The sequence below is a fragment of the Coccinella septempunctata genome, chromosome 7 (assembly GCF_907165205.1).
Source record: "Coccinella septempunctata chromosome 7, icCocSept1.1, whole genome shotgun sequence".
In the NCBI taxonomy this organism is placed as follows: Eukaryota; Metazoa; Arthropoda; class Insecta; order Coleoptera; family Coccinellidae; genus Coccinella; species Coccinella septempunctata.
Window position 1 is genome coordinate 11,357,923 of NC_058195.1, and position 22,804 is coordinate 11,380,726.

A 22,804-nucleotide genomic window follows, 5' to 3' on the forward strand; every position below is an offset into this window, starting at 1 on the left:
GTGTGGAACTGCCCAGAGGATAGTTTGCTGTGAAGTTTTAACCCATCCGCAGATTCGACCATTGATGAAAAATATTAATTATTAAAAGAAGACATGAGAAACATACTGAGAAATACATACATTCATAAAGAATATGATCGAACAAAAATGAAAATATGAGTAGCAGTGAGGAAAAAGGTAGAAACATATTGGGGTGTGTAGCTCAATGTAGAAATATAATTAAAAAATAATCCTCCCCGGCGGGGAATCGAACCCCGGTCTCCCGCGTGACAGGCGGGGATACTCACCACTATACTACGATTTTTAGAAGCGAAAGAAGTGAGCTCCGGAAAATTTTCAAAATTGCCCGTGTTCAAGTCCTTCAGCTAAAATATCCGTAGTTATAACTGTTTCTGGACTGAAAGCAGAAAAAGTCAACGTATTGGAACAGTGAATCACCGTCTTACCTAAGAACTATAGACGAAAAACTAATTTTGAGGTTATGGCCACCTGGAAACTCGAAGAAATCGAAATCCTCCGCAAATATCTCAGTGAAGCAGGAAGTAATATAACTAAACAAGACCACGAAAACATTAGAAGCAACCTCCCACACCGATCCTTGGCAGCTATAAAGAAAAAATGCTTAGAACTCAAAAACAACAGTGCCCCCAACTGTCAACCGAACAAATGGACCCAGGAAGAAATACAACAACTGGTGATCGAATACTCCAATAGGACAGAACAACAAATAAGTAAACGAATAAAAGCAATCAAACATAAGTTTCCTGACAGGTCTGAAAAAGCAATTGCTACGAAACTACGAGAAACACACCCGAACATCTACTACATGAAAGATGCCCCAGAAATGCATAACGACACCGAAACGATAGAGACAAACAGAGCAGGTAACGATGAGGAAATTGATCAAATAATACAACTACCCCAAGAAGAGATAACTTGTCCTACTGACAATAGGTTAGAGCCAGACTTTCAATTGGAAGAAAACTGTCAAGAACCCCCCATAGCAGTAGATGAGGGCTTACAGGTAGAATTCGACCGAATTCTTAACACAGTAAGAAAACACCGAAAAAGGATAAGAAAATTTTTGGCCACATCTGAGAATGCACAGGTTATAGCAAACATAAACACAATCCTACACCTAAAAATCAACCAATTAAAAGAACTAAACATGAACCAGGTAGATTACAGACTTAAGAGCAAAAAATTAATTTACACTGCCGGCCTCCTACTGCAAACAAAAATCAATAACAAAACTTACAGTCCACCAAAATATCTAGCAACGGAACGTAAGATACTCAAGTTGAAGGATTGCAATGTCAGGGCAAAGAAAATTCAGAACTGGAAAGGACGAAATCTACCTCGATACCTAACCCAAGAAGCGATACAAATGAAGAAGCTTAAGATGTCACCTTCACAATACATAAAATCGAATGAAGACAGGATCAAAACCCTAACAACAAGGTTGGAACAACAAAAATCGAGACACGAAACCCAGCAAATAAGGAACAAATTTAGACAATCACCATCAGTCAATATTTTAGAAGAGAAGGAATTAGCGCATCCACCAAAAATAGATGTTGTTACAGGGTATTTCACTCAAATGTATAGAAAAACTATGCAACCCTCAAATACACCGTGCCTTAACAAATGGCTACTTGAGCTTCAGAAGAAATGTAAAGACCAGGATTATCAGTGGCAATACGACCCCCAGCAAATTTCTAGTAAGATCGACCAAGCACTCAAATCAGCAGCGCCATGGAAGTCTCCTGGAGAAGACGGTATTCCAACGTATTTATACAAAACATTACCTGCAGCTAAATCACACCTGGAAGAATTTATAATCAAATCAATAAAAGGCGAATATATACCTATAGAGAACGATTGCAGAGCAGAGGTTATTCTTGTTCATAAAAAAGGAGACGAAACCAATGTAGCTAATTACCGCCCCATAGCACTACTTAATGCTGACTACAAGATACTAACTGCCACAATCACTCAAATGTTACTGGAAAATGTTGAACCCTGGATACCAAAACAACAGCTTGCACGAAAACATGTATGGGGAACAATTCACGGTATGCTGACAGACAAGGCTATAACACAAAATTCCAGAATGAAGAGAAGTAAACACTACTCAGCCTGGTATGACTTCCAAAAAGCCTATGATACCATTAACCATAGTCAACTGAAAAGACTCATAGACAGGCTACCACTAACGGAAAGTATTAAAAAACTATTGAAAAACCTAATGGGACTGTGGTCAATACGAGTGAGAGTAGGCAAAGATAAAACAACGCCTATTTACATAAAGCGAGGAGTCTACCAGGGTGATACGATAAGTCCCCTACTATTCATATTACTAACAGCAAGCATCATACACCATATTACCACAGACCCAAGAACAACCAAAGAAACTAGAGGCCGATTTGACATTTTGGCATTTATGGATGACTTCAAGTGCCATACAACAACAAAAAAAGGACTGAAAATCCTGACAGAGGAACTGCGAAGGAGTGCAGCGGAACTAGGACTGGTTTTGAATGAGGACAAATGTGGATTTTACAGCAGGACACAACAAGACCTTGACATGGAGGATGGGGAGCCACCATTTCTGCCTGAAATAAGGAGGGGATACAGGTACCTAGGCCTAGAACAACTAGAAAGGGACACTCAGAACAATTTTGAAACAATTACCGAGAAAATCAAACAACTAACAACAAAAATTTGCAACTCAAAACTTACTACAAGCCAGAAGGCAAAGTTATTCAACAGCACCGCCATTCCAAGTGCAATATATGTATTAGGAAACATATATCCGAACGAGAAAAGAACAACCACTCTCAAGAGATGCAGAGATTTGGATAAAGAAATTAGAAAGATACTAGTGGAGACAAACCTGAAAGGAAAAACATCCTCAAACGCACACATATACCTCCCAGCCAGCAGAGGAGGAATGGGGTTATGGTCGGTAGAACTGGAGGCCGAAATTCAGTACATCAGAAGAGGCATATACTTAAAATCCCACCCCGAGATGAAAGAGACAAGAAGGATGTACGAGGAGTTGCAACGGGCAGGATGGAGGAACCCCCTTAGTGATCAGGAAGCCATCCTAGAAAAATATGGTTGTCCTCCAGCACAATACAACGAGAACAACTTGAAGAAAAACTGTGCAGTGATGAAAAAATTCATATACGAAAAGTATCTAGAACAATTAGAAAATGAATGGCAGAATAACATGCATTATGGCAAAGTTGTAGCTAAGGAAACAACTAGGATTCACTTTCCGGCCTATAATTCCCCCCTTATGGATAGTTGGAGGTGGACGTTGCTTCATTCCGCGGCGGAGGAACAAATCCACGGATTGGGAGGAACAGCTGGAAAAAGAAGTCGTTGCCGAAGGGGCTGCCAACATGAGGAAACAGCTTACCATGTCAGCTCCTCATGTATAATTCCAGCATACACTTCTAGACACGACAACGTAGTCTATTGGGTGCTGAAGGCTCTGCTGAACGGTTTCTGTGCACCAAGGCATGTATGGGAGAAATTGCAATTTGGAAGAGCCACCCTGAATGAGGATTTCCACCATGGCAACCGCCTCGTCACAATAAGAGCTGGGGGCCCAATACTAACAGAGAAAAGACTACACCACAACAAGCCAGACATCTTCATCAAATTACACCAACCGGATGAGATTGTGCTGTTGGAGATTTCGGTCGCCCACATACAGAACTATAGGTTGCAAGAACAAATAAAGAGAACCCGCTACGAAATAAATGGAGTAGAAAAGGTGGACAGCAAGAACGTACACAGGATAACAAGAGACCTGAATCTGGTACGTGAACTGGACGCAATACATCATTGTCCAGTGAAACTTGGAATCCTGGTGATAGGCAGCTATGGGGAGGTGATAAGAACGGAGGAAAACGAACACCTCAAAAACATTATGAAGTCAATGGGAATCAGTGAGAGGGAGTGGACTATTTTGCTAAATAAGTGTTCATACAGCGTGGCAATGTCAACAAGCCAAATCCTTATGAAGAGAATGAAAGAACACTGAAATGTATATATTTATTTAGTTAGTTGTAATTTCAATGTAGATCTGTGATATTTAGGCTTAAGAAAATAATTAGTTACCTAGTGTCATAAGTATCCTATTAGTCAGGAGATGTATGTATTAGGAGTTTGTAAATAAAGTATACTACCGAGGATTTGTGATTATACTGCGGAAAAATGTGACACTCAAAGCCCCAAGCAAGAATTTGGGCTATACGATTCTCGCATATCCAACCAATGTTTCAATATTGAAGTATACGAAGAAACATTCTCTGCCACGCTGATCTACAACTGTAACTGTAAAAACAAACTCACAATGCTTGCTGAGAAAAGGATTGAAAACGAAAAAGAAAGATATCATTATGTCGATTAATACATTGTCACAAAATCAAGAGGATAGATCGCTGTGAAGTTATAACCCAAATATAACACAAATATGTGACACATAAAGTGTCACATATTTGTTTGTACATAGTTATTTTGGAATAGGATAATTTATGTGTAAATATAAATATTAGAAAAATAAATGAATATACTACCGAGGATTTGTGATTATACTGCGGAAAAATGTGACATTCAAATCCCCAAGCAAGAATTTGGGCTATACGATTCTCGCATATCGAACCAGTGTTTCAATATTGAAGAATACGAAGAAACATTCTCTGCCACGCTGATCTACAAATGTAACTGTAAAGGCCTGTCCACACTTCTCGTGCTCGTGTAACTTTGGTGGCTAACGAGTGATATGGACGATAACTGGAGCCTACAGACAGCGCGCGAGCCTGTGGCTTGAGTGGCTCTGCTTCTCGTCGCTAAGCTCGTCGAGCTGCTCGAGGTATGTGGACGAAAACAAGCGAGTCAAAGCTTGACTAGCATCTGAGATAATGTGGACAATGATAGTAAAAACAAGGCTGCGAGTCAGACGAGCCTTATCAGCCTACTAGGCAAGCCCAAGATCGTCGAGAGCACAAGCACAAGTAGTGTGGAACTGCCCAGAGGATAGTTCGCTGTGAAGTTTTAACCCATCCGCAAATTCGACCATTGATGAAAAATATTAATTATCAAAAAAAGACATGAGAAACATACTGAGAAATACATACATTCATAAAGAATATGATCGAACAAAAATGAAAATATGAGTAGCAATGAGGAAAAAGGTAGAAACATATTGGAGTGTGTAGCTCAATGTAGGACCTAAAATAAGAAATATAATTAAAAAATAATCCTCCCCGGCGGGGAATCGAACCCCGGTCTCCCGCGTGACAGGCGGGGATACTCACCACTATACTACCGAGGATTTGTGATTATACTGCGGAAAAATGTGACATTCAAAGCCCCAAGCAAGAATTTGGGCTATACGATTCTCGCATATCCAACCAATGTTTCAATATTGAAGTATTCGAAGAAACATTCTCTGCCATTCTGATCTACAAATGTAACTGTAAAGGTCGGTCCACACTACTCGTGCTCGTGTAACTCGGGTGGCTTACGAGTGATATGGACGATAACTGGAGCCTACAGACAGCGCGCGAGCCTGTGGCTTGAGTGGCTCTGCTTGTCGTCGCTAAGCTCGTCGAGCTGCTCGAGGTATGTGGACGAAAACAAGCGAGTCAAAGCTTGACTAGCATCTGAGATAATGTGGACAATGATAGTAAAAACAAGGCTGCGAGTCAGACGAGCCTTATCAGCCTACTAGGCAAGCCCAAGATTGTCGAGAGCACAAGCACGAGTAGTGTGGAACTGTCCAGAGGATAGTTTGCTGTGAAGTTTTAACCCATCCGCAGATTCGACCATTGATGAAAAATATTAATTATTAAAAGAAGACATGAGAAACATACTGAGAAATACATACATTCATAAATAATATGATCGAACAAAAATGAAAATATGAGTAGCAGTGAGGAAAAAGGTAGAAACATATTGGGGTGTGTAGCTCAATGTAGGGCCTAAAATAAGAAATATAATTAAAAAATAATCCTCCCCGGCGGGGAATCGAACCCCAGTCTCCCGCGTGACAGGCGGGGATACTCACCACTATACTACCGAGGATTTGTGATTATACTGCGGAAAAATGTGACATTCAAAGCCCCAAGCAAGAATTTGGGCTATACGATTCTCGCATATCCAACCAATGTTTCAATATTGAAGTATACGAAGAAACATTCTCTGCCACGCTGATCTCCAACTGTAACTGTAAAAACAAACTCACAATGCTTGCTGAGAAAAGCATTGAAAACAAAAAAGAAAGATATCATTATGTCGATTAATACATTGTCACAAAATCAAGAGGATAGATCGCTGTGAAGTTATAACCCAAATATAACACAAATATGTGACACATAAAGTGTCACATATTTGTTTGTACATAGTTATTTTGGAATAGGATAATTTATGTGTAAATATAAATATTAGAAAAATAAATGAATATACTACCGAGGATTTGTGATTATACTGCGGAAAAATGTGACATTCAAATCCCCAAGCAAGAATTTGGGCTATACGATTCTCGCATATCGAACCAGTGTTTCAATATTGAAGAATACGAAGAAACATTCTCTGCCACGCTGATCTACAAATGTAACTGTAAAGGCCTGTCCACACTTCTCGTGCTCGTGTAACTTTGGTGGCTAACGAGTGATATGGACGATAACTGGAGCCTACAGACAGCGCGCGAGCCTGTGGCTTGAGTGGCTCTGCTTCTCGTCGCTAAGCTCGTCGAGCTGCTCGAGGTATGTGGACGAAAACAAGCGAGTCAAAGCTTGACTAGCATCTGAGATAATGTGGACAATGATAGTAAAAACAAGGCTGCGAGTCAGACGAGCCTTATCAGCCTACTAGGCAAGCCCAAGATCGTCGAGAGCACAAGCACAAGTAGTGTGGAACTGCCCAGAGGATAGTTCGCTGTGAAGTTTTAACCCATCCGCAAATTCGACCATTGATGAAAAATATTAATTATCAAAAAAAGACATGAGAAACATACTGAGAAATACATACATTCATAAAGAATATGATCGAACAAAAATGAAAATATGAGTAGCAATGAGGAAAAAGGTAGAAACATATTGGAGTGTGTAGCTCAATGTAGGACCTAAAATAAGAAATATAATTAAAAAATAATCCTCCCCGGCGGGGAATCGAACCCCGGTCTCCCGCGTGACAGGCGGGGATACTCACCACTATACTACCGAGGATTTGTGATTATACTGCGGAAAAATGTGACATTCAAATCCCCAAGCAAGAATTTGGGCTATACGATTCTCGCATATCGAACCAGTGTTTCAATATTGAAGAATACGAAGAAACATTCTCTGCCACGCTGATCTACAAATGTAACTGTAAAGGCCTGTCCACACTTCTCGTGCTCGTGTAACTTTGGTGGCTAACGAGTGATATGGACGATAACTGGAGCCTACAGACAGCGCGCGAGCCTGTGGCTTGAGTGGCTCTGCTTCTCGTCGCTAAGCTCGTCGAGCTGCTCGAGGTATGTGGACGAAAACAAGCGAGTCAAAGCTTGACTAGCATCTGAGATAATGTGGACAATGATAGTAAAAACAAGGCTGCGAGTCAGACGAGCCTTATCAGCCTACTAGGCAAGCCCAAGATCGTCGAGAGCACAAGCACAAGTAGTGTGGAACTGCCCAGAGGATAGTTCGCTGTGAAGTTTTAACCCATCCGCAAATTCGACCATTGATGAAAAATATTAATTATCAAAAAAAGACATGAGAAACATACTGAGAAATACATACATTCATAAAGAATATGATCGAACAAAAATGAAAATATGAGTAGCAGTGAGGAAAAAGGTAGAAACATATTGGGGTGTGTAGCTCAATGTAGGACCTAAAATAAGAAATATAATTAAAAAATTATCCTCCCCGGCGGGGAATCGAACCCCGGTCTCCCGCGTGACAGGCGGGGATACTCACCACTATACTACCGAGGATTTGTGATTATACTGCGGAAAAATGTGACATTCAAAGCCCCAAGCAAGAATTTGGGCTATACGATTCTCGCATATCCAACCAATGTTTCAATATTGAAGTATACGAAGAAACATTCTCTGCCACGCTGATCTCCAACTGTAACTGTAAAAACAAACTCACAATGCTTGCTGAGAAAAGCATTGAAAACAAAAAAGAAAGATATCATTATGTCGATTAATACATTGTCACAAAATCAAGAGGATAGATCGCTGTGAAGTTATAACCCAAATATAACACAAATATGTGACACATAAAGTGTCACATATTTGTTTGTACATAGTTATTTTGGAATAGGATAATTTATGTGTAAATATAAATATTAGAAAAATAAATGAATATACTACCGAGGATTTGTGATTATACTGCGGAAAAATGTGACATTCAAATCCCCAAGCAAGAATTTGGGCTATACGATTCTCGCATATCGAACCAGTGTTTCAATATTGAAGAATACGAAGAAACATTCTCTGCCACGCTGATCTACAAATGTAACTGTAAAGGCCTGTCCACACTTCTCGTGCTCGTGTAACTTTGGTGGCTAACGAGTGATATGGACGATAACTGGAGCCTACAGACAGCGCGCGAGCCTGTGGCTTGAGTGGCTCTGCTTCTCGTCGCTAAGCTCGTCGAGCTGCTCGAGGTATGTGGACGAAAACAAGCGAGTCAAAGCTTGACTAGCATCTGAGATAATGTGGACAATGATAGTAAAAACAAGGCTGCGAGTCAGACGAGCCTTATCAGCCTACTAGGCAAGCCCAAGATTGGCGAGAGCACAAGCACGAGTAGTGTGGAACTGCCAGAAGATAGTTCGCTGTGAAGTTTTAACCCATCCGCAGATTCGACCATTGATGAAAAATATTAATTATCAAAAAAAGACATGAGAAACATACTGAGAAATACATACATTCATAAAGAATATGATCGAACAAAAATGAAAATATGAGTAGCAGTGAGGAAAAAGGTAGAAACATATTGGGGTGTGTAGCTCAATGTAGGACCTAAAATAAGAAATATAATTAAAAAATTATCCTCCCCGGCGGGGAATCGAACCCCGGTCTCCCGCGTGACAGGCGGGGATACTCACCTCAAAAACATTATGAAGTCAATGGGAATCAGTGAGAGGGAGTGGACTATTTTGCTAAATAAGTGTTCATACAGCGTGGCAATGTCAACAAGCCAAATCCTTATGAAGAGAATGAAAGAACACTGAAATGTATATATTTATTTAGTTAGTTGTAATTTCAATGTAGATCTGTGATATTTAGGCTTAAGAAAATAATTAGTTACCTAGTGTCATAAGTATCCTATTAGTCAGGAGATGTATGTATTAGGAGTTTGTAAATAAAGTATACTACCGAGGATTTGTGATTATACTGCGGAAAAATGTGACATTCAAAGCCCCAAGCAAGAATTTGGGCTATACGATTCTCGCATATCCAACCAGTGTTTCAATATTGAAGTATACGAAGAAAAATTCTCTCTCTGCCACGCTGATCTACAACTGTAACTGTGAAAAAAAACTCACAATGCATGCTGAGAAAAGGATTGAAAACGAAAAAGAAAGATATCATTATGTCGATTAATACATTGTCACAAAATCAAGAGGATAGATCGCTGTGAAGTTATAACCCATCTGCAGATTCGACCATTGATGAAAAATATTTATTATAAGAAAAAAGATTCAAAAAAAATTCTGCGAAATACATAAAGAGTGGGATCGAATAAAAATGAAAATATGAGTAGCAGAGGGGATGAAGGTAGAAACGCATTGGAACGTGTAGCTCATTGTAGGACCTAAAATCAGAGAAATAATTCAAAAATAATCCTCCCCGGCGGGGAATCGAACCCCGGTCTCCCGCGTGACAGGCGGGGATACTCACCACTATACTACCGAGGATTTGTGATTATACTGCGGAAAAATGTGACATTCAAAGCCAATTCTCATGAGTAGGCATTTCCATCTTCTTTTCCTTGTTGTATTGATCTATCTATGTGTTCGTTTGTTTATTTATACATTTATATATTTATTTATTTGTTATGTCTACGAAAACAAGCAAGTCGAAGCTTGACAAGATGGACAGTGATAATAAGAACAAGACTGCAAATCAGACGAGCCATACCAGCCTATACTAGGCAATACCAAGACGGGCGAGCACAAGCAGGAGTAGTCTGAAACGGCCCAGAGGATAGTTCGCTGTGAAGTTTCAACCCATCCGCAGATTCGACTTAGATACTACCTATTTCTGACTTAGTCAGACGCTATTGCGGTGAATTCCGGAGAAATTTAAAAATTATCCGGTTTGTTCACCGTATAAACGGAAAAAAGGTGAAAACTACCCTACCTGAAAGTCCGCTCGTTCGAGTGTATAACCGTGGGCAGTTCAAACTCAGTGAAATAAAATTCACCCAACATCCAAGGTCAGAAAAACCAACAAAAAACAATAGCAAACGTTGACTCGATGGACACCTGACGAAATTTTAACTCTAAAAATTAGGATGGCATTCTGATCAGTGGAGATCTCGAAAACAGCAATCCCAGGTATCAGGTATCAGATCAACAGCTGCAATAAAAAAGAAATATTCCTAAATCAAAGGAACCCAGAAGATTTCAGACGTAGTTCAGAGAGAATCCCAAATAACATCTAATTGGTGAAATGAACAGAAGAAGAAAAGGCAAGGTTAATAAAAAATACAGTGTGAGAACAGAAACAGAAAATTGCATCATCATACGCCATCACTGAAGATTCTTTCTACTCCAAGTTCTCTGATATATGCAAGAAGAACAAAAAATCTCAATTAAAACTGTTAACGAAGCAGTAAAGCTAACAAATGGGTTATAAAAACTGTTACTTTTTGAAAAGCAACATCATCATTCTTGTTAATAACTTGCGATGGTGGTGTAATGGTCAGCATAGTTGCCTTCCAAGCAGTTGATCCGGGTTCGATTCCCGGCCATCGCAAAAAATTTTTTTCATAATTTGTTGTGCAAACACTTTGTTATGGGTGGACTACGTTCAGTGTTAAAGGAAATATTATTTTGAAAAACATCTCCAATTGACCTTATAGAAGACTCTACATGGATCATTCAGTGCAAAAATTAGAATTGAAAGGTGTCTGCGTACCGAGGGAAGATGACTGTTGCCTCATCTATCTGACAGCATCTGTGGTATTAGAGTTGGGTGCGAAGAAACCTTTACAAGTACATTCCAGTGAATAAATTTATTACAAAACATGGCGACCGAGCAGGGACCATTTGGAGTTCCAAATGTGTCATATTAGGAAAAAGAATTCCAGCGTTTGTGTGCCGTGGAATGATGCTCAACAGCTGCCCCATCTATACGATAAAAACGGTGGTATCAGTGTTGAGTGTGAAGATACCCTTTCAAGTACATTGCAGTGAATCTATTCATGAACAGATGGAAGCACTGTTAAAGCAATACTCATCAAAAATATACATCTGTGCATAAATTCGTACGAAAACTAGTAACCGGTATCGCTTCTCGGCCCTATGGCTAAGATCAAAGTGTAGTATCTGTTCTTATCAGCTTAATATCTGATACGCCCCGCATGCGGGGCCAGTATATTAAACTGATTTTTGGAAATTGACGGCGGTTAGGGGCTTGCTCCACCGCCGTCGCGGGTTGGCCCGGTATTGCAGTACCTCCGGGATCGGCCCACTTTAGAAAATTAAATATATGATATATAAATTAAGGAAGATGCCTTCATAGTTTATATTATTGGCATTCCTCATCGATGGAAGAAAGGGACGTTCATGGGTGGTACCAGTTTGACTTGTAGAGCGAAGAGTAGTTAGTGTTTTTGGCCTCGATATTTATGAAATTCGTTTCATTATGGCTTTTTTTTTGAGGCAAATAGGGCTACAAAGGTGGATCTACCAATTAAGTGGAAACCACTACGAAGAGTGTAATTTAATGTTTATTGATTTTTTCAATCCTACCATCTATGAAGTTTAATGTACTCATTCAGAGATCAGTGGGAAAGACACTTCACTCTTCAGGTCCATTATTGTATCAAAGATATGATCCTCTCGCTTTTCTGTATAGTTTGCCCATCGAAGCAGTGGCATAATAGCGTGAGCGTTTGCTATGGACGCATTATGTTCCGGAAGAGATGAATCAATTTTAGGCGTATCATACATCTACACAGAGTCGCTGCTGTTAACAAAAAGTCCGAGACAATCTTTAATAATAACTAAAAATGTGATAATAAATGAGATAATAAAAATCTGCATCGGCCGGGAATCGAACCCGGGCCGCCCGCGTGGCAGGCGAGCATTCTACCACTGAACCACCGATGCTTCATACATATTTCTTCTTTACGTGCTCTGACGTAATAAATAGATATCCTGGCTGTACCTTATCCTTATAACGGACACAAACATCAACACCGGGCTCTTATAATGAGGGTGGTAGTAATACGACGTTCCGAAAACATTGTAAATGTCGTACCAACCCTACGGTGTTCGCATTTTATGCCCCTACTAGGTTTATTTAGGGCTTCCTATCGATTGAGCATGAGCGCCATCTGTTTGGAAATATAGTATACGAACCTATTAATAATGAAGGAAACTAAATACAACCATGATACTATCAAGAGTACCCAGGCAATAGATGGATTATGTATCCTCGTTTATTTTGCTAATACTCAGAAGATCGACACGATTCACCGTAAGTTCCCACGAAAACTAGCAACCGGTATCGCTTCTCGGCCCTATGGCTAAGATCAAAGTGTAGCCGGTGCCGCACGTGCCAGGCTGGCTGTACTGCCTGACACCGGAAACGTGCTCCACGTAGATGTCTCGGGACCACCTGATGGTATCACTGCACATCAGGCGGCGCATCAAGGTCGCGTAGCGCGGCGAAACCGCGCACCTCTTCAACACTGGTTCGTTCGCCTGGTCCCACGATCCCAGGGCACCCACGATCAAGGCGTCAACCGTGGTCTCCCACCCCTTCGCTCTCATCTCCTCAGCAAGGGCGGCATATTTCGCGAGTTTTGCGTCTCTGGCTTTCTCGAGCGCCAAAGGCTCTCCCTCAAAGGGGATCGCGACGTCGACCACCGTGAGCCTGCTCTTGGTCTCATCCATCACCACGATATCAGGTCTCAGTGCGGAATCAGAACCGGGAACCCGTTTGTTGACGCGGATCACCCCCATCCCGGCCGGGATGGCCTTGACCAGCCTGTCCTGCACGGCGTTGTGTCGCCTCTGCCACGCCGCGGAATGGATCTTGCAGTGGTTGACCACGTGTGGCAGGGTCTCATTGTGCTCGCCACATCGACGGCATCGCTTGTCTCCGTCGCCAAACCTCCGGGTAGCATTCAAGGGTACACAGCCCAGCCTGGCTCTGTGAATGAATCTCCAATCACAGAAGCGAGTTGCGAACCCGCTTCTCATGAAGTGGCTACTTGCCGCGCTCCCCGAGAAGCACCTGAAGGCTTTACCTTGGTCAGGTTTTCGGACCAGGCGGGATGCATACAATTGGCGGATTGCATCCTTCAATTTCCACTCGAGATTTCGGCCAGTGGGCTCAATCGGGTGAGCCCCCGCGGGGTCATCTCGGCCCAACCGCACGCACAGGGCTCCGCTTGCTGCCGACCACTCAATGGGCAGTCTATTCGCGAGTCTCCGCGTAGCGTTCCGCACTCTTGTCCAGAGGGACGAAACGTCGCCACCGTCCCTACCGAACTCTCCGCACAGATCTCCCGACAAGTAGCGCGCCAGGTCATCGGGCGTCGGGGGGCGACCTATCCGTCGACGGGCGACCTCACACAATTGGCCGTTAGCGATATCGCGGACACGGGGATCCGGACAGGTCAGCATCTTGTAGGCCTGGACGACCGTGGCCACCTCCACAAGGTCAGCCATGGGCAGGACTCCCGCACCTCCTCTCTTCATAGGCAGGTATAACAGCTCGGGGCTGGCTCTCTGGGGTAGATTGAGCCAGGATTTCAGAGCCCTCTTCACCTCTCTGTCAAGCGCCTCCAGAGGGGTCTTCTCGACGTGGCTGCCCCTCAGTACGAAAGAGATCTTGGGGAGGACGAAGGTATTGAGGGCATCGATTTTCTGCCAGGGCGCCAAGAGGGAACCGTCTAGTTTCGCCAGATCTTCTCTTATCCTTCTCAGGACGTCCTCAGGGGTCTGGTCGACGTGGTAGCCTGTAGGGACTCCCAGGTGTTCGTATGATTGACCCTCGCCAAGCGCCGGAAACAGGGTTCCTTGGATGCTGAAGTCAAGGAGGGGGCAGGTGTTGTGTGTCCTGCAGTCTAGTGTCAAGGAGGCACACTTGGCAGGCTTGAATGTCAGCCCACGCGCAGTCGCAGAGTCACCCACGTTGTTAAGGATGCTCTGTAGGTCTTCTGGTGTCTCCGCCACCAGCACCAGGTCGTCTGCGTAGGCCAGAACCGTGCAGAAAATAGTTTGTAAAACTATTTTCTGAATAAAGTTTTCAATCTGTTCTTATCAGCTTAATATCTGATACGCCCCGCATGCGGGGCCAGTATATTAAACTGATTTTTGGAAATTGATGGCGGTTAGGGGCTTGCTCCACCGCCGTCGCGGGTTGGCCCGGTATTGCAGTACCTCCGGGATCGGCCCACTTTAGAAAATTAAACAAATATCTTACCAAAGATACTTCATCTTTGCCCTCACTTCGGGAATGTCAAGATATTAACTGTATGTCTTCTCTACGTCGCAGTGTACATATTCAAAAAAATGTTGAGGTTACTGCCAGACGAACATTTCGGATTGATGTCACGTTGAGGAACAACAAACCATCTATGACATTGACCCTGTTTTAATTAGATATTGATGTACCAAGGACGAAAAACTGTCTATTACAATCGAGCCTGCAAATTGATAGCCGAGGCTAGCAAGCAGGCGAGACAATATAGACTTTTTTCCGTAGTACAAATTATATTATTTCGCCGACCCCACATACTTTGGAATGAGTGTTCTTACTTGTGTGGTGTAAACCCAAGCTCATCTGTTGAGGAGTGTTACTCATATCCATATAGCTACAAACATCTAGGTACACTTGATTATATGAACATTCTTAATTCACTCGTAAAATCTAGCAGATTTCGTAAAGAATTAATTTGACAATAGCAAATGGCAGTTATTGTCAAAGGCACTTATATTTTTATCAAATCTCAGGCTCTCGAAGAAATAAATTCTCTCGTATTAGTATCTAAGAAGCGAACAGCGGACGAAAAGTGTTTACGAAGGAACAGTATCCGATGCAGACGAAAAATACATACTTGCGATTAAAAATTTTCTACTTCAGGAATTAGTACGTAAAATGTATTTTTTTGTACGAAAAAAGTGCTTTTCCTTGCCCGGTTTCACACAATTTTCAATTTCTATCAGGGTTTTTAATTTTATCGCCATCTAACGTATTAAAAGTCAATCACACCTTTATGCCGAAAGATATTGAGGTACTGATCGATAGAAAACTTGTATATATTCGATGTTTCATAGCTGTCCTAATAGAGGGTGCCACTCAATATACGTACCTCAATGGAATTGTTCCCAGAAGCGTATATGCGGTCTCAAAGCTGCACAACGCATACTTACCTGGCGTAGGGGTTACCGTGATCAATAAGGCGGTTCCCCCGGAGTGAGGCCCTTTCATTGCACTTCGATCGGGCTGACCTCTGCGATTATCCCTAATGCGGATAACTCGGGCGCGTAATTTTTGGTAGTCGGGACTGCGTACGCGCTGTCCCGGTATTAGATAAGGAAATATAAATTACTGGGAATTGTGGGAAGAAACTAGTAAGCTAAAGATGTATTGATTAAAATATGTTGTTTGTACCGTGGTTATAAAATGTTAAATCTGATGACGAATTGGGTGGTTGTCAATATTGTTTTGATATCGAAAAGTGATGCTATTGATCTGGCCAAAGAAAACTTGTTGTATATATGCGATGTTTCATAGCTGCCCTAATAGAGGGTGCCATTAAGTATACGTACCTCAATGGAATTGTTCCCAGAGGCGTATATACGGTCCCAAAGCTGCACAACGCATACTTACCTGGCGTAGGGGTTACCGTGATCAATAAGGTGATACTTACCTGGCGTAGGGGTTACCATGATCAATAAGGTTTGAAGTTGAGTTTGAGTTTGTGTTATATGATTTGAAATCCAAAATTTGTGAAAAAAGACACTTGAATTATCCAAAGTGAGTTTTCGTGACCGTGAGAAAGTGATTAGTAACATAAAAGGGACTGTTAACAGCTCCAAAATGGGGACACCGCAGTCTCCAGGTGAAGTTACCAAGCGGAAAAAAATACGATTAATGGATACAGAGAATCCAATCTATACCCACCCAGGAACCATTAACAAAACGTCGCCCATGGACACTGAATCAACAACCATAAAACTGAAAAACAGATTTGAAAACTTACATGAAGTGCGAGAAGAACAGGAACAAACAATAACGACAACTAAAAAAACAAAAATACCACCAATTGTGGTCCACGGTGTTTTTGATTCGCACATTGGAACAGTGAAGGTGATCCGAAGGGTACTGGAAGACGCAAAAGTTCTTATAAAATATACTAAGGATACATCGACCGTATTAGTTGAATCAGAAGAAGACTTCAACAAAGTAAAAAAATACTTCACCCTTGAGGGAGTTAAATTCCACACCTATACGAAGAAAACGGAAAAAACACATGCGTTTGTTTTACACGGATTGAGCTCTGATGTAGACATTGACGAGCTCAAACAGGAGATTGCTGAGCTGAACATAAATGTCAAAAACATCTACAAAATGAAGGGCACAAGATATCCATCATACCTGGTAATAACAGATAACAAGGTCACATTGAGAAACCTCCAGAAAGACGTGAAGACATTATACTTCACTGTAATTTCCTGGTCAAGGCACTATTCCTCAAGGAGGATGATCCAGTGCAGGAGGTGTCAAAAATGGGGGCACGCCACCTCCAACTGCTATGGATCAACAAATTGTCTGAAATGCGCCGGAGAGCATCTAACTATGGACTGCAAAAAAGATAAAACGCAAGCGCCAAAATGCGTAAATTGCGAAGGGAGCCATCCGGCGAATAGTACCGAATGTCAGGAATACATCCGGATCATAGAAAAAAAAAATAATAAAAATAATAACCGGCGGAACCAAGAGCCACCTAAAAAGCATACTGCTGCCCCGATACCAGAAAAAAACTACTGGGAGGAGAGGAAGAAGACAAGAGAGGCAGAGGAAACTCAACAAAAACACCAAATCCCCGAACAACAGGTTGGTTTAGGCATATTTAACGATATTAAAAAAGAATTTGACACACTAAAACAACATATCGATGTCAGACTTTTTTTCAAAAAACTGAAAGCCTTCAATCAGCAACTAGCAACCTGCAAAAACGAAGCGGAAAAATTCTACGCTTTTTTCAACTATATCGATGAGTCATAATGATTCCCTACTCAACAAAAATTAATCTAGCTGCCTGGAACGCTGACGGTATTCGAAACAAAAAACTTGAAATTTCCTATTTCCTGAAAAAACATTCCATCCAAATATTTCTCATTAACGAAACAAAATTAAAACCTTCCGACAATTTTCAAATAGAGGGCTTCCACGTAGTTAGAAAGGATCGCTTATATAACAAAGGTGGGGGCGTAGCAATTCTTGTGAGTCATGCAGTGCCATTTAAAATTTTACCTGAAACGCAATGCTCCATAGAAAACGTCGGGATAGAAATTGCAAACGGTGCAAAAATTATGTCGATCTATAATAAACCCTCCAATAAATTCAGAGAAAGTTGCCTAGAGAACCTACTCTCAACTAACAACACCCTAATTGCTGGGGACTTCAACGCCCGCTTTAATAGTCATGCTAACAATGCCAACGGCCGAACCCTCCTGAAATTTTTGGAAAAGAATGACGAATGTGCCCTTCACCAGTCGTCTAGTCCTACTCACTTTCCCTACAATAACACCACCCCTACAACAATAGATCTCTTGCTAGCTAAATCCTACCCCAACATTAGTGACCTTCAGTCTTTACCCGAACTTCCCTCAAACCACAATGTAGTAATATTCAACATACGAGGAAACTTCAGAGACAAAACGACGAAGAAAATCTACGATTATTCGACCACAGATTGGAAAGAATATCGTAGAATTCTGAACAGTAAAATCGTCATTAATAACCACATAGATTCAGTTGAAGTCTTAGAGCAGGAATTATCAAAATTCTCGGAAACTCTCATTTACGCAAGGAACAGAACGACTAAAATCAAATCAATACATCCCTATACAGAATCACTACCTGCTGAAATAATTAATTTGATTAAATCTAGAAACAGATTACGTAAGCACTGGCAAAATTTTCGTGATCCTCAAGATAAAATAAACTCCGACATTCTCAATGCAAAAATCAAAAATGAAATAAAAATTTTTAAAAATCAAAAATGGGAGAACACTTTGAGAAACTTGAAACCAGCAGACGGTTCCTTGTGGAAAATGACGAAGCTCCTGAGAAAAACCCCTAATGATATTCCTACTCTTACCCATAATTCAACTGACTATGTTACAGACGAACAAAAAGCTGAATTACTGGCCAGCACCTTTGAAAAAATTCATGACATAGGTCAGACGGACAGTGATTCGGATCGTACAATCATGTCAACAGTCTCTGAATTCCTGAGTCTAACATCTGATAGTAATGAAAGTAATAAATACCTCACTAACCCCACGGAAATAAAAAATCTGATCAGAACACTCCGTCCCAACAAAGCCCCGGGACTAGACGAAATCGACAACAAATTGATCAAGAACTTATCAAAAAAATCCATCGTGCAGTTGACATATATCATTAACTCCATGATCCAACTTAACCACTGGCCTAATTCTTGGAAAACTGCACTAATCATACCAATTGCTAAAAACGGCAAGGAAAAACACCTTTCAACCAACTATAGACCGATCAGTTTGTTGTCGACCGTGAGCAAATTAACAGAGAAGGTTATATTAAGAATCCTAACCCAAACTTTGAAAAAATCATCATTTGATGACCCATTTCAATTCGGATTCAAAGAGAAACACAGCTCTACCCACCAACTTACTAGAATAATAACAGAAACAATCAAAGCTTTCAATAAAAATCAAACAACTGCAATGCTACTGCTCGACATTGAAAAAGCATTCGACAGAGTTTGGATTCAAGGCTTGCTTTACAAAATGATTAAATTGAAACTACCATCTTTCATAATAAAATTAATCAGTTCATACCTTACAAACAGAAAATTCATGGTAAAACTTAATAGCTCCTTCTCTGAACAAAAAACAATTAAAGCGGGCGTACCACAAGGTTCGGTACTCGGACCTAAACTTTTCAATATTTATATCCATGATATTCCTAACTTCCCCAACACAAAAAAAGCCTTATTTGCGGACGATACTGCGATATATGCTCATTCTTTTAGCGCCACTGTAGCAACTAAACTACTCCAATATTACGTGAACATCCTCATGAATTATTACAAAACCTGGAAAATTCGTGTAAATGAAAAAAAAACGGAAATGATAATATTCAGCCGAAAAATAAATGACACGAAAATACCATTCCCACTCAAAATAAACAACGAACCAGTCATCCAAAAGCACTCAGTAAAATACCTGGGAATGGAGCTAGACTCTAGGCTGAATTTCAAAAAACATATAGAAAAAAGAATGGGAAAAGCATATGCCGCAAAAAAAATCCTTCATCCCCTGTTGCGTAAAAATAGTGATTTAAATTTTCAAAACAAAAAACTTATATATACAACCCTTATCCGACCATTAATAACATACGCCGCACCAGCGTGGTGCCACTTGAAACCTCGACCCATGAGCCCGCTACAAACATTTCAAAACAAAATACTCAGACAAATCTTGAATAAAAATATTCTCACAAGAATCTCTGAACTGCATGATTCATCAGAAATCGAAATGGTTAAAGATCATATCAATAACATATCTTCGAAGTTCTATGAAAAATCTCGTTATGTAAGCGATCCTGTCAATAAAATCACCTCAACACGGTTTAACAACAAAAACCCAAATGACAAGCATGTGCTCCCTTATGAGCATCTTGTCATATACAATGAGGTATTTGTACCTTACAATCAGGATCGATCTTAAATGTCCTAAGATGAATCTAACTATCTGAATTCCTTCAGATACTGAATAAGGAATATCCTTATTGACCCAATCGAACAATCGAGTTTTTCGCATACAAAAACTTCCTAACAGATTTCATGCCATAGCATGAAATGTATTAGGAAAGGATTGCCTTATGGCAATTCTAGCTATTGATTCACTAAAGCAGGTTTTTTTTTATTTTCCTGCCAACATCAATTCAAATGATTTAAAAATATGACTAACTAGAAAGCAATCCTGTGTATATCTTTTTACAAGGCTACCAGCCACAATTCTCAGAAAATTAGGTGAACATTCATTTGTAGGAACTATACATTGTATCTTATAATAGAGAACTGTATTGTAAATAATTTATTCTGTAAATATGTTAATAAAGATTTTGTGTATGTATGTATGTGATCAATAAGGCGGTTCCCCCGGAGTGAGGCCCTTTCATTGCACTTCGATCGGGCTGACCTCTGCGATTATCCCTAATGCGGATAACTCGGGCGCGTAATTTTTGGTAGTCGGGACTGCGTACGCGCTGTCCCGGAATTAGTTAATATAAATTAATACTTCTCCACCAAAGAATAGTAATGATACATGCAAGTAATACACTTATCAAATCATTCAATAAATAATTTACCACATGATTAAAAGAAAGCGGGCCTAAGGAATATGCGCGAACGTTAAGGATTTTTTCTGATCGTAGTGCCTTACGCTTCGTTATGAACGCTGCAAAAGAGGAAACGAAATTGTCCAAAGAAGAGATTTTCAAGAGATTGTTGATGAAAGGGAATGTCCCGAATGACAACGATTTTAATCTGTTCGAAATGACGTATGCAATATAAATGTTCGAGCAATCAAAAACCTCTACGAAAACACGATATCAAAAGTAAAAATAGGAGACTATAAATACATGTATCAAATAGTTTTTCGGTGACGAAAGAACTGAGTAAGGATGCTGCTTGACGCCCTTCTTTTTCTATATAGATATATATGGATGAAGCTCCGCGCCAGTGCAAAAGAAAGTGCAATGGAATGGGGATCCTTGTAGAAGAGACAACATTATATAACTTACGAGGAGTATTGATATCTAGTTAGCCTAGGCCACTTCCATGCATAAAAAAAATATTGTTTCCATAGCAATGAACAATAACTCATTAGAAGTCTCAGTGTGAAGTTTGAGGTCAAAAAATTAAACCAGAGTTACGCAATAAATTGAAAGAAATATGTCCACCGAAATTGGGAATATCGAAAAACTGGAGTATCGAGCCACCATCAAGTACCTGTATTTAAAAGAGTTAAGAGATAAGCAGCTTTACGAAGATATGCTTTATACCCTTGGAGATCAATGTCCTTTGTATGGACCGTGAAAAATTGGACTGCAAGCTTCAAAAGAGGTGAATTTTCCATTGAAGATGATGACTGATCGGGAAAGCCAGTTTTGTGTCAGTCTCCGAAAATATCGATGCAGTTCATGACATGATTTTATCAGACCATCGAATTGGGCTAAAACGGATATCTGAAGCACTGAATATTTCATATAAACGCGTTCATGATATAGTTCACGTCAATTTGGACATGAGAAAAATTGCTGCAAAATGTATCCCCAAATGTTTGAATGTTGACCAGAAGTGTGCAAGGCAGAAACATAGCGTTCGATCTGTGCTCGATTTGAAAACGATGTAGACTTCTTAATCCGAATTGTTAGACTTGGGTACATTTTTACGATCCAGAACCAATGCAACAATCGATGGAATGGCGACACTCCAAAAATCCAAAAATCTGCTGGAAAAGTTCTTGCTTCAGTATTGGTTATATTTAAACCCTCTCGGTTTGCTGTATGGTTTGCAATGGTTTACAAGTTTGTGTTTGACTAAATAAAACAAATTGCATCGGCCGGGAATCGAACCCGGGCCGCCCGCGTGGCAGGCGAGCATTCTACCACTGAACCACCGATGCTTCATACTTACACATGTGTATTACGTGGATATATTGAGGTACGGGGCTCGAACAGTTTTCACAATTCACAACGTAGGTGGTTATTCGTAAATATTGTACCAAATGTCGCCCAGACCTACAGAAAGCACGGTGTCGAATCTCTGGAAGGAAATAATTTCTGTTATCTGTCGACCACTATTCACGTTGACGGATCTCTACAGAAAAATATTCAGGTTCGCTCTTGTGGATTTCGACATTTATCGCCATCTGAAGCCATAGAATATAATCATTCACATATATTATACATTTCTGAAGCTGATTGGAAGAAAACTTCATATCAGCTTGCATATATTTTGATGTTTCATAGCTGTCCTAATAGAGGGTGCCACTTAATATACGTACCTCAATGGAATTGTTCCCGGAGGCGTATATACGATCCCAAAGCTGCACAACGCATACTTACCTGGCGTAGGGGTTACCGTGATCAATAAGGCGATTCCCCCGGAGTGAGGCCCTTTCATTGCACTTCGATCGGGCTGACCTCTGCGATTATCCCTAATGCGGATAACTCGGGCGCGTAATTTTTGGTAGTCGGGACTGCGTACGCGCTGTCCCGGAATTAGATAAGGAAATATAAATCACTGGGAATTCTGGTAATAAACTA

At 40.7% G+C, this 22,804-nt stretch overlaps 1 protein-coding gene, 1 long non-coding RNA gene and 13 other non-coding genes across 15 annotated transcripts in view; 8 read left to right on the top strand and 7 right to left on the bottom strand.

The window, feature by feature from the left end:
- Positions 1-22,804, top strand: part of LOC123316297 (NAD kinase-like) — a 62,064-nt gene that overhangs the window by 9,287 nt on the left and 29,973 nt on the right. The gene's annotated exons all lie outside the window — the stretch shown is intronic.
- On the bottom strand, positions 5,279-5,350 carry Trnad-guc. Its single transcript has one exon. It is a non-coding gene; the product is annotated as a tRNA-Asp (tRNA).
- Trnad-guc lies at positions 6,031-6,102 on the bottom strand. Its single transcript has one exon. It is a non-coding gene; the product is annotated as a tRNA-Asp (tRNA).
- On the bottom strand, positions 7,173-7,244 carry Trnad-guc. Its single transcript has one exon. It is a non-coding gene; the product is annotated as a tRNA-Asp (tRNA).
- Positions 7,925-7,996, bottom strand: Trnad-guc. The gene has a single exon. It is a non-coding gene; the product is annotated as a tRNA-Asp (tRNA).
- Trnad-guc lies at positions 9,862-9,933 on the bottom strand. Its single transcript has one exon. It is a non-coding gene; the product is annotated as a tRNA-Asp (tRNA).
- On the top strand, positions 10,925-10,996 carry Trnag-ucc. The gene has a single exon. It is a non-coding gene; the product is annotated as a tRNA-Gly (tRNA).
- On the top strand, positions 11,529-11,719 carry LOC123318096. Its single transcript, XR_006538255.1, has one exon. It is a non-coding gene; the product is annotated as a U2 spliceosomal RNA (small nuclear RNA).
- Trnag-gcc lies at positions 12,284-12,354 on the bottom strand. Its single transcript has one exon. It is a non-coding gene; the product is annotated as a tRNA-Gly (tRNA).
- On the top strand, positions 14,471-14,659 carry LOC123318101. The gene has a single exon (XR_006538259.1). It is a non-coding gene; the product is annotated as a U2 spliceosomal RNA (small nuclear RNA).
- LOC123318094 lies at positions 15,623-15,784 on the top strand. The gene has a single exon (XR_006538253.1). It is a non-coding gene; the product is annotated as a U1 spliceosomal RNA (small nuclear RNA).
- On the top strand, positions 15,999-20,752 carry LOC123316300. The gene is made up of 2 exons (XR_006538051.1): positions 15,999-16,119; positions 20,625-20,752. It is a non-coding gene; the product is annotated as an uncharacterized LOC123316300 (long non-coding RNA).
- Positions 20,588-20,749, top strand: LOC123318095. The gene has a single exon (XR_006538254.1). It is a non-coding gene; the product is annotated as a U1 spliceosomal RNA (small nuclear RNA).
- Trnag-gcc lies at positions 22,091-22,161 on the bottom strand. The gene has a single exon. It is a non-coding gene; the product is annotated as a tRNA-Gly (tRNA).
- Positions 22,596-22,757, top strand: LOC123318109. The gene has a single exon (XR_006538266.1). It is a non-coding gene; the product is annotated as a U1 spliceosomal RNA (small nuclear RNA).